Here is a 13169-nt window from a genome sequence, read left to right as displayed (position 1 = left end):
GACTGAATAACATAGACTCATCTTTTGGTGTCACACAAACATTATCAAACAGTAAAAATACATTATATAATTTATTTTTTTTTTAACAAAGAAGAAAATAACAAAAATTAACCTCAATTTATCAGCTAATTAACTGGGGAACTACGATCAGAATCATACTTGGACATTTATCTACCAAATATTTACAAGTAAGTAGTCTTCAGTTATCATTACATAGTAAATCTGATTTCTATAAACTGTTTTATTAAGACAAAAAATGCTAATAACTAACAATTATATACATTTGACAATAGCATTATTTCAATTCTTAGATATATCAAAGGAAAAATTTTGCAAACCAAAACATACTTTGTCGATTATTTTAAGTGAGTTAAACGAACTCAAGAAAAGAACGGACATTCTACCTGAGATAAACTCAGTAGCGACGACTAATTTTCGCGATCAAGCCTTATCTACAACCGTTTTATATATAACACCCTAAAGTAAAAGGACTTAGAAATTTTGGCGACAGAGAGGCTCTCGCAAACCTCGCAAAAATTCTTGAACGCGTAAACAAAAGTTTACTGTAATTTTTATCTCTATTTTTTTGCAGTAAAAAACAAGCCAATCATAATTTGCAAGGAAATCATAAGCTAACAGCATGTATACTCTATACAGTGTACAAAATATTACTCCCTTTGAGCATTATGACGTCATTATATAAGTATTATGAGGTCATCTTTTTACCAAAATTAAAAAGTATAAAACCTTACTTTTACCGCTCTTGCCCCATATTGAATAATTACTCACGTATAAACCATGTCACTAGTAATATTACAAACTTGGTATACAATACAGGGTTTTTTCACCCCTGAGGTGGCACGGGACAGTTTTTGATACATTTCATTGTAGCCAGTGGATGTGTGTCTTCAAAAATCTGTAACTAGAATTTCCTCAGTTTCCATTCAGCACAAATACCTTTAATTCACTCCTTATAAGGCCAATCACCAATTTCTGAAGAAAATTACCAGTCAAAACCTGTAAAATTTTTCTACATACCGGTAATTTTTGAGATTTTGCCCCATTCATATTTTGCTCATTTTTCATGATTTTTCAGCTTTTTAGTCCTCCCCCACCCAATTCCCTGCAAAGGGTTGACCTTCTGTACCGTGTGCGTGTTGCCCCATCACATGTCAGAAACTTACCGGTGTATAGTTCACAATGTCCAACCCACCTGCGTTTCGTGTTATTTACCCTCCCGTCTGTAACTTGCAATTTCACTGTATAAAGTCAACTCAACAGTCATAGTTGCAGACTTTGCATTTTACTTCTAATTCTCATGCTCATGTACCTAACATATGGGGCTTACATATTGCGTATTAATTTTATCAAGATTCTAATTAATGATAATGTGTAATTTAACATAAACTTAATTAAGAAACATTTAAATGAATATTCCGTGTATCTTCATCTTTGGGATATGTACTGTCAAATAACTGCGTTTCACCTGAGAAATCATTAACACAAGAGATATATATGTACATCATTATTTTGGAGCGGTCTATTTACGATTTAAATAGCTATAACAAAGGAAGCATTTAATTATACATTTGCGACGTGCCCTGATTAAATGGTTGACAATAAAATTCCTAACACAGGAATGTATACTGTACACAGCTATTGGCATGCGCAATATATGTTTTTTCGGTCCGTTGATATTTTAGTTTACTGATATCATTTCTATTTTAAACATACATTAAGTTTGAAGTCTACATTAGGTCTTAAATTTGAAGGAATATTGGGGCTTTACAATGGCAGAAACGATTAAACGTCTAGGGAGTATAATTGAAAACTTTGTAAAAGAGAAATCGAAAAAGGTAGGCCTGTTTCATGAGGACACTAGAAAGGAACCACACGACGAAGAGGAGCAATATAATGAAATGTTATATGAACTACCTCCTGGTAAAGATTATCACTTTTATATTGCTCATTCTGACAAAGACAGTTTTCAAGCATCAGTCATATGCAGGGAACTTGAGAGTAGATTTCTACTGAACTGTTTTATAGATATTCGAGACTTTCCAGTAGGGAGTGATATAATTATTGAAATAGAAGATGGAATAACGAAAAGTGCCAATGTGCTGCTACTTCTAAGCCCCCACTATCTAAATGACGAATGGTTTGATTATGCAATCACTAGAGCGGTTCTAATTTCGCATCAGTCAAGCTTTAATTTGAAAATTATCCCTGTCATATTACGTGACATAGATACGGGTTGCGATTTACCACCTCTACTGAAACATTACAATTGTATTGAAATACAGAAAGAAAGTGACTGCTGTGCTAAAATCATGGAAGCGATATATCATGCAGGTAAAACACAGTCATATAGATAGAAGGCGTTTGACAGACATTATCGAACAAGTTTTTCACCCAAACTTTCTCTTTTTCTCTCTTTCACTTCTCTTTTTTTTTCTCTTCTTCTTAACGCACATACACACAAGCACGCACACACACGCGCACACACACACACACTTTTCATATTACAAATTAAGACAAATACATAAACAGATACTTAACTTGGAACTTGAAAGTTTCAGATAATAATTGACTTCTGTTGAGTGTTTCAGATAATAATAGACTTCTGTTGAGTGGAACAAGTTACCGGACTGGTTTACCCAAATCAGCATTTAGATATGATAATGGAAGAAAATGTGTTTCATTTGGGACTGGAATAAATGAAGATACATATACCGTAGAGATAGATTACCAGATTTTTTATGAACTTCCTCCTGGTAAAAAGTACCATCTGTTTATTGCCCATTCAAATGTAGATCATCAATTGGCAGTAGACATATGCAAAGAACTTGAGAGACGATTTTTACTAAAATGTATGCTTTTTGATCGCGATTTTCTTCCTGCAAAGCCAATTGACGTGAATGCTCAACATGAATTGGAAAGAAGTGTCAAGGTGTTGTTACTTCTTAGTCCTGACTTTTTGAAAAGCCAATGGTGTGACATGGAAGCCCGGCTGGCGGTTCAAATGTTCTATGATCCAAATTTCAAGTTAAAAATAATACCTGTTCTTATACGAGGTGTAAATGGAGACAATGATTTACCACCATTTTTAAAACCCTTCCGTTATATTGATGCACAAAAGGAATCCGACTGTCCAGCGAAGATCAATGAAGCCTTTTACCCGATAGGTAATACTGCAAACCTTATCAATATTTTCAATTTCTTTAAATCAATGTGATCTCACAATCTCTCTCGCATTCGTTATCTATCTTGCTTTTTATTTCTATGCTTTTTGTAATGAACAACTTTTTGTGAAGATTGGCAATCGGTAATATAAAATCAATTTTGCTTTTGTTTATCGTATGTACTGTAGCTCTGTGAGAATTAGCCTAATTTTCATTGACCGGCATTTATTCGGCATTGCGTATATAGTTCAACGGAATATGACGGCGCATTCTCAAATTCTAAATAATTAGCAATCGCAATAAAAGTTGGATACTAAAACAAGTGCAAGTTATAATGAATTGCAGTTTATTCTTAGGTGTATGAAAATACAAGTGTTTAGTTTTTCATTACGTATAAATGGTTTTTTTTTTTTGCTTTTTTTCAAAAATACAGGTTGTCATTAAAATCGGCCCATGTTTATTTTGATTCAAAAGGTGTCATCGGTCTATCTCCTCAGAAAACATGATCTATTTTAATGTAGAGTTAAACAAAAGTCCCAGGGGCCACATTGGTCACTGATAAACATTGATCATAACTCTAATCAGCTAGCAACAGTGTTTGATTGGAATGAAAGGTAGGCTATCCAATATAATATTTACAGTGGAATCTTAGTGCAAGCACAGTGTCAATATATTTATTTTAGTTGATTCCAAGCCAACAAACTCTTAACAAAGTTATGCTAGCTTATTCTTTATAGTAAGTTTCATTCAATTTAACTTTTAAACTACGTGCCATCCACAAAAAAACATTCAACGTAAGAAAAATAACTTGTAACAATATAATGTAAATGATTCCGACAATAAAGAGAAATTATAAACTGGTATTCTGGTTTCAACCCAACAAACCTAATTTACAAAATCCCAAGGCTTTGTTTCTTCACTGCAACCCCGCAAGTCCTAACACCAACCGCCTCATTGTGATCAAGATGGGTTCAAGCAATACCTTTAAACTTATAATTTGATATAATAGCTCTATTTTAATCTATAGTAGCCTTTCGGTTATCCAGAGTTGAACTGCCCTATTTTTAATTTGTTTCGAGATCTATTACTCGTTAGGGTCCCTTTCTAATCCCTGGAGTCACGATTGAAACATATTTAAAACTACCATACATCAATAAAGTTATGTCAAAGTTTGCTTAGTTTTGGCTTTTCAGTTCTGTAGATGAGGAGTTTTACATGTATATTTCTTAATCGCATCTTCACTTATTCTTTCTTATCACCCATTTGAATGTGAACTGTCACTTTATTTGAAGCAAACTTGAAATCCCTTCATATACTTTGTGACAATTTCAGTTTAAATTAGCCCGGTGATTCTGGAAATTTGTTTTGAAACATTCATTGATTGCTTTAACTCTGTTCTATTTATTCTACCTTTGAGGAGGAAATGACTCTTAATGATCATTTGAACAAACTTGAAATTCCTTCTCCCACGGAAGTTTTTTACCAACTTAGTTTAAATTGTGATTTAGTGATTTAGTGATTAAGGAAAAGATGTTTGGACTTCCAACCCTATGTTCGCTCTTTCCTTATTATATCTCCATTGAAGAAAGACTGGTCCTGTATCTAATTAACAAACTTAAAGCAGCTTTCACGAACGCCATGTGCCAAGTTTTGTTGAAATTGGTCTAGTGGTTCTGAAGAAGAATTTTTTAAATACACAATGCCCTTTCCTTTTTTTCATCACTTTAAAGAGAAACAAGGTCTTAAATAAACAAACATAAAAGCCCTTATATCAAGGAAGCATTGTGGTCTTTTGATGAAAACCTATGAATCCTGAAGACTTTTGATATGCTGCTTAGTACTTATATGTATAATTACGTTTGGGGAAGTCAAATCCTCTATATGCAGACATGACCGTGTTTTGTATGTTTATACATGTAACAATGACTCTGTACAACTGCATGCACATGCAATGATCAAATGTGATATCTTGAAAGCGTTTCCATATAATTTTCTGGCTCTTACAGTTGTATAAAATACCAAATAGAGTAAAATGTACTTTTTAAAGCTTAAACTTTATCATACAAATTAGTTAAACGAGTCTAATAAAAATCTGATTTTATCCATAGATTACGAACGGACATGTGCAAGAAATAAAATACCTTCAATGAATCAAATTAGACAATCGGCAAGGAAATCAACTTCCGAAAGCAAAATTGATGAAATGTCCAATCTACTGGAAAGTGACACTCAAAATAATACATGTGACGAGGAACAATATCACACTTTTTTTTATCAACTGCCTCCCGGTAAAAAATATCATATTTATATTTCTCATTCAGACGAAGACGAAATCCAGGCAATACAGATTGGTAGAGACCTTGAGAGTAGATTCTTTTTAAGATGTATGATAAGTGATCGCGATTTTGTGATTGGGACAGGTAAATTTGATAACATCTATGATGGGATGTATAAAAGTGTAAATGTGTTGCTGATTCTAACCCCCAGCTTTCTTAATTCCCATTGGTGTAATATTGCAGCATGCCTGGCGGTTAAATTTTCTTATGACCCGAACTTCAACTTACAAATAATTCCTCTTAGATTACGAGATTTAGGTGCAGTCGGCGATTAACCACTATTTTTAAAACCCTATGAGTTCATCGATGCACAAATAGAATCAGACATACCTGCCCAAATCAACAAGGCATTGTACCATATAGGTAGGATAAGTGCGTTTATGTCATGTTTTGAAGGTTATGGAAAAATGTTACAAATACATATATGGTTTTGTATCAGATTGTTTGTGGTGCGCGGCCAATAAATAATAATGATTTTACGGGTTTAATTATTTTAATTCAAGGATAAAGTATATGTATTGCTAATCTTTGTGTATTACAGTTGGTCAAATGTTTGCAAAACTATTTTTTAACCGTTCATTGCAGAAGAATCGTCCTTACATCGCACAAGTCCGTTTTAGAAAAAGTGAAAATGATTTCGACTTATCATTTTATTTGCAGGGAGTGAGCTGACAAGTTCAAAGAATAGTCATTCCTTATTTAACGATTTGGTACATTGGTCAAGAATGCAAAAACGTAGAAAACACTGTCTTTTTATGGAACCTGATGCCCAAGAAAAGGTGTGCGATAAAACCCGAAAAAATGAACTGTTGTATAAACTACCTCCAATTAAAAAGTATCACATATACATTTCCCATGCGGCTGCACAAGAAACACAGGCAAAACTTATTGGTAAAGCCCTTGAGAGTAGATTTCTTCTCCGATGCTTGATTTCTACCTGCGATTATTCATCTGACCGAACTATATGTGACAATATGCACCACGAGCTGCTGAAAAGCGTCATTGTGTTGCTACTTTTGAGCCCTGAGTTTTTCAAAAGCAAACTGTGTGATGTTGAAGCACGATTGGCGGTCCAACTATCCTATGATCTGAACTTTGATTTAAAAATTATTCCAGTTCTTGTACATGATTTAAATGCAGACACTGAATTACCACTGTCTCTACAACCTTTCGCATGTATCGCTGCACAGAGGGAAGCCGACTGTTCAGCTCAAATCAAAGAAGCGTTTTACAAATCAGGTATCATTGTTATATCAAAGAAATTTTCTGGTAAAGAAATAGACATCTATTAAAAATGTAGAGTATAAATGCATTATGTCTTCATTTCAAAATACCTCTGCTGCTTTTGTTAATGTTCTGTGTGCAAAACATAGATTATCTTACTCATACCACTGTTACAATGTACATTATCTCTGATTTGGTAAACTCTAATTTATTTATATTTCTATATGTTAAATATGATTTGATTATTTTTTTTTTATTCTGTTTCAAATATCTAGTGAGTGAAGTCATGGGAGCAGAGAGTTCAAAAATTCCCTTGAGAAAAGATAGACCCCGAACAGAAATAACTGATATAAAAGAAAAGTGTGTATCACTAGTGACTGCCACTCAGAAGAATACATGTGACAAAGAAAAAAACCATAAGATGTTTTATGAACTGCCTCCTAGTAAAAAGTATCATCTCTATATAGCTCATTCGGCCGTAGACGAAACAAAGGTCATGCAAATATCCAACGACCTTGAGAACAGATTTAATTTACGATGCATGATACCAGTTCTTGATTTTATACCTGGAAAATCGACCAGAGAGAATATACATTGCGAGATGGAAAAAAGCGTCAATGTTCTGCTTTTTCTTAGCCCTGAATTTATAAGTAGTTACTTTGGTAATATGGAAGCCCGGCTGGCGGTTCAAATGGCCTATGACCAGAATTTTAATTTAAGAATAATTCCTGTAATTTTACGGGATTTAAATGGAGACAGCGATTTACCACCGTTCTTAAAACCGTTCGCTTGCATTGATGCTGAGGAGGAAGACGACTGCCCTGCTAAAATAGCCGAAGTATTCTACTATACAGGTATCACATAAATCCATATTTTCTTTTGAGAATGCTCTTGTATAATTCATTTTTGCTCCTTCCTCTCTCTAACCTCTTTCTCTCTATATCTGATTTAATTAGAGGATCTTGACTTCTTTTTATTAAAATTAAGTCTTAGTCTCTTTTTTTGTTAGATTGAAACCCTCACTGCTTTTTTACATGTATAACATCTTATCAAAATTAATAGAGCTCACATCTGTTATAGTTAATTAATGATATTATGCAAGCTTCTGCCGATCGTGGCAACCACTTTTTCAATTATTACACTTGCTTGAATAAGTTTGCAACTTGTTACACTTACCTATATTTTTCCATCATGGAATCATGTCAAATTAGATCATATTTTTTTCTATGATGCAAGACAAATATACATGCATGTAAAGCATACATAAATCAAATTCATAATATTTCAAAAGAACAGTGAAAATATAATTCAAGATTGTTTAAATATGTGAAGTGTAATTGAGGAAAATAAAACATCTCAATTGAAACTATTTTGAAAACTTCTTCAGCCATTGCCCTCTGAACTCAGTTGAGAATCAGAATTAAGATTTCTCGTTATCGAAATGTTTACTCGGAGAACTTTTTTGGCCATAGTTCCCTTTCGTTTTACTTAGTTCATAGGCTATTAAAGGAGAGAGCTAAAGCGCGTGTGATATCGATGTGTCCTGCATTGTACTTTGTTTTCCCTTGGACTGAAATGTCACATTTTCATTGGTTTAAACATAGCACGTGACTGCCTCATATATCTCTATATTTGTTCTGTGAGAAATAATATTAGGCAATGTGGCCGTCATTGGTCGACGCTTCGCTTACTCATTTTGACATTTCATAGTATTTTATACATAAACTGCATGCCGTAAGTTCTTAAAGTATTTGGAGTAGTTGCCCTTTGTAATTCTTTAAAATTAGAATAGTTGCCCTTAGCATATTGACGTCACATTGTTTTGTCTGGAGCAGAACAAAATGGCAGCGTCGAAATTTGCTCAAATCTCTGCAGAGGAAAGGGAGAAAACATTTAAAATTGAATAGCAACAAAACATTGTAAGTAAACATGGGTGAAGCAAAGATTTTGAAAGAGTATTTGTAAGGTGAGATTGAAAATTTTGAAGAGTTTAAATGAGTTAAATTGGACGAGATGTAAGGCATCTTGTTCATGGCTTTGCGTAGATCATCGCTATTTGTGAATAAATATGTCGCTTGAAAGTCCTCGAGAAAACAAAACACTAATTAGGTTAGTTACTGACTCACTACGGAAATATATTGGTTTGATCAATCTCATAGAAGGCTCGGCTTCGCCTCGCCATCTATGAGATTGATCAACCCAATATATTTCCGTAGTGAGTCAGTAACTAACCTAATAAGTAATAGTAGAAGGGAGTGATCCACGGAAAGAACTACCCAATGTCAAGCGGAGATCATCATAGCAGTATTAACGACTTCGCCAGATTTATAATTGTGAAAAAGAAATGCTAAACATAATTGTTTACCTCCTTGCCAAGTTACAGATGTCTTTCTCTTTTCTGTGGTATCAACCTTCGGATTTTACGTAGTGCAAATAATCATTTTTGAGTCCCATTAACGGTGATTTCATTTGATTTTCTTTCTAATAGAGGTGCATATGTTACATGTATATGAAAGCTGCAGTTGCGCTGTCCTCTGCTGCATATTTACCAATACCACACCGTTGTTTAAGAAAATACGTCCCATAATTTTCCCATCTGTTTGAATTTGATTGACTCTGTTCAAGGTCTTTCTCAACTTCAGCGGTGACCTCTTTACATTCCTAAGTGTTAGATACAATTTTAATACGTACAGTGATGTATGTAAAATAGACATTTTAAAACACTGCTTTAATATTAACGACCGAGTTTTTCAATAAAAAGGAAGACAGATCATGGAACAATACTAACTAAACACAGTTCACCGTACACATACCTGTATACCTTATAAACAAAGAACGATACTCTTTTATAAGATCCAAACTTTGCATCAAATTTTTTCCGTGAATCGAAAATTGTCGCGAACAAAGCGGAAATTGGATTCACGCCGAAATAATTGGAATTATGTCCCTCGACGTCAAAATGAATTTCATTGTATCATTTTTTGCTAATTGATAAACATATCGACTTATGACTAATATTGTTACGAGTTTGTTATTAAAATTGTTAAAATTTTATCCCAACATTAGGTACAGAAAAAGCAACAATTTCATTGGTTAAATCAAAGTTTGTTCTTACGAAATGAAACATGCCCCTTAATTTTTCGTTATTGGAAACAATGCAAATTTTGTAAAGACCAGCATTTCAGTCGGATTGATTAGACAGTTATTTTCCTTTTTTCTGAAATTTTTGGCCTTTAATCGTATGTTATGAAATAAGAGTAACTTTTCAAAATAAGTGGTATTTTGTCTTTAATCGTTTATTTTTAAATTTAGAACAAGACACTGAATTCGTATGAAATTATTTAAATGTCATTAGATATGATTCAACGCCATAAAAAACTGAAAGCTGATCACCGCTCGTAAATAGGCACTCTCCGCCATATTTCTCTCTCAGCACCTCTTTCCCTACAACCCCAATTTATACATGTAAGCCACAGACCTCTTATTTCGCTGTAGAGGTCTCACCTGTGTGGACGTACAGTTTGCTTCGCCGTGTTACTCGCTCGCAATCAAATTACCAAGTTTTATGCACTTTTCTCAAGTCAAGAGAAAAGTCACATCAAATATACTGGTCAGTGCGTTATTTACAAACAGAATATGCACATATAATAAGAATTAAATGCACAAAATCCAAAAACAACGAAAGGAACACTACATGTCGGCCACGAGTTTCAGGGGTAACAAAATCGAAGGGTTACCAGATACTTGTGTGACGGTGCCTATTTACGAGCGGTGTTTTTGGCTGCGAAAATCACGAATATGTATGCTAAGATGCTAAGTCATTGGAGATATTTATATTTAAGGTGGAATAACACATCAACATAGCTGACCTCTGATCGAAACGACATTTTGTTTGATTAAAAGGACGACAATATATAAATTACTTCACAGCCGGATAGATAATTTGTTGCTTGTGATCCGTTCAACCCGAGTTCGAATTCTGCAGGGGCTTTAGTTGTTACTTACTGTGTGTTATTCAACCATAACAAGATCCAAGAAATAGATACGTCGCTTTTCTTTGTTTGTAAAATACATGTATATATATGCTTCTTTCCTTTATTTTTCATTATTTGTTTTAAAACACCATTAATTGTTGTTTCTTTTAGGTGCCTTTTTACATCTTAAAAAGGTTACTTTTGATGAAAGACGGCATAACGCATAAGAAATATGTTAGTCAAAAAGCGCGAAATACATCATTTTTCGATTTAAAAATCTAATTCAGTAATTATAAACAAAAGCCTCCAGCGGATTGGAACTCATCATTTGCGGTTAAAAATCCTGTTATATGTTAACCCATAAGCTGTGGTAATATACAATCAAGTTGATTGATACAAAAAATTTAACTATACATTTACATCGCAATCTTTCGACGTTGTGCCTTAAAAAAAGTAATTGTCTTGATGCAGTGATATACTTTAAAGCGTTTTCAAAAACATTTCATCAAATTTTAACCAACTTTCAGAGTATGAGTATATACATGTAATTTATTAATGTGTTCTTTATTTATTCACATACAATCTGTCTGGTACATGTATTGTAAATAAGTTAAATTTGAATTAATATGAACATAATGGCTTAAATTAGTTTGCACAGGAAAAGAACTAATTTTTTGCTTAAATCTTTGAAGTAAGGTACATTCTTGTCGGTATTGTAACGGTCAAATTAATATATTTGAACATCGGATTTTCTTATTTTTCAGCCTGAATTTAAACAAAAATTCTATCACATGTTATACTATGAATGGAATGAACAGCTACCTGGTAAAAGGACCAAACCCCAATTGGAATGATCATGTAATATGGAACATCGTGTGTGTATGAAAAGGAATTAACAAAAAGCTATTTATAGTGAAAGTGAAAGACTTTGAATAACAAAGTTACTTATTATATAATTGTCCTTATGTGTTTGATTTGGAAATATTGTTTTAATGTGTAGATTTATTGTTTTGGAATATTAGAAAATTTGCAATATTGTAATATACATAAAATACAATTTCTCCTATGCATTATTACGTCTATCAATCACGATCAGAACTGTTGGGAAGCAATTGCATTTCATAGTCAAAGTGTTTATAATCCAACAACATTTTTTTAGGACCAGGGTATATTGTATTGGACTTTTAGACAAGTTTTTTGATGTAAAACGTTACACTTATGATTTTAAACCAAAAAGCTATATGTATACAGTGACCTTAATGGTATTGGATTAGTATATTTAGATACAATATTACTAAGCCATACTAAATCTTTTGATTGTGTTTGAGTTGCTAATTTTCCAGATCTAGAAATCAAACGACGAAACAAGAAATTGCTCACACTTGATCTGATTATGAACAATTTAATGATAAGCAATTTCAATTGAGTATTGTAATTCGGGTTTGTGGAATTGTACGTATTTATACGGAATACGAGGCAAGGACAAACTTTATGAATATCAGTTTGTATAATTATCAGTATAATCGTAATGAACCTTCTCCTCGAAAATATTTATAGCAATAAAACCTGCATGTTTGTTGTAAAAACGCACAACTTGTTGTGTTGTTTAGTTATTGGTATGCATCGTTTTGGTACAGACCGTATTATGTTAGATACTGTAACTATAGACGAGAGAGCGTAGCAGGTGGACAGACCCGATCAGAATTGTTTATTTGTTGCCTTAATGCATATTGACCCATTTGATTCTTGATTTTGGTGTTGGTTTTTAGATTTAAACTTCGATTTTGTTTTTAACCACCATACGATTCACGCTGGAATAAATTGAATTGAAAATAATTTGGACTTACTTTTTCTTAAGCAAATCTAAAGAAACCACACGCAAGGCTAAAATTAAAATTTGTTGATAACGACAAAATTTCAACCGTGGTTCATCATTCCTCGGTACATGTACATGTATGCGATGGAAACCACGGTCTATTCTTAGGGGGTCCTTGGTCTGGCACTATAGTAAATTCGTCTTCCAATAAAAAAAATCATTAGAACCTTCAAAAACGATAACAGGCAAAAATTTTCTCTTAAAACAGACGCGTTTTTATAAGTGAAGCAAATTTCATTGTCAAAAGGACATACCACTAGTTACTAAAATTCCAACTTTTTCACAATTTTAACATATTTCTATGCAAGTGTTAGTTGATTTGTAAATTATTTGAAAAAGCAGCTATATATTTCCATTTCTAAGAAAGGACTTTTGTAAAAATTAGCATTAACATTTAACAAACTGTGACAAATAATTGTTTTAAAAAAATTAATATTTGGTTAACGACGGTACATAGACAAAGTAAATGGTCGGCTAACTTGTAACCTGTAAGTTATTGAAAGAAAAATCAAATTATATATGATCAGGCATGTAGGATCGTTTTTGAAAGTAAGGTCAGACTCGCCCAATATATCTT

At 33.1% G+C, this 13169-nt stretch overlaps 1 pseudogene; it reads left to right on the top strand.

Moving 5' to 3' along the window:
- Nucleotides 1-1790: 1790 nt before the first annotated feature.
- Nucleotides 1791-12102, top strand: LOC128185484 (uncharacterized; annotated as a pseudogene).
- Nucleotides 12103-13169: the final 1067 nt, after the last annotated feature.

This window comes from Crassostrea angulata, chromosome 5 (assembly GCF_025612915.1).
Source record: "Crassostrea angulata isolate pt1a10 chromosome 5, ASM2561291v2, whole genome shotgun sequence".
NCBI classification, from domain to species: domain Eukaryota; kingdom Metazoa; phylum Mollusca; class Bivalvia; order Ostreida; family Ostreidae; genus Magallana; species Magallana angulata.
This window is presented reverse-complemented; position numbering and strand designations above follow the sequence as displayed.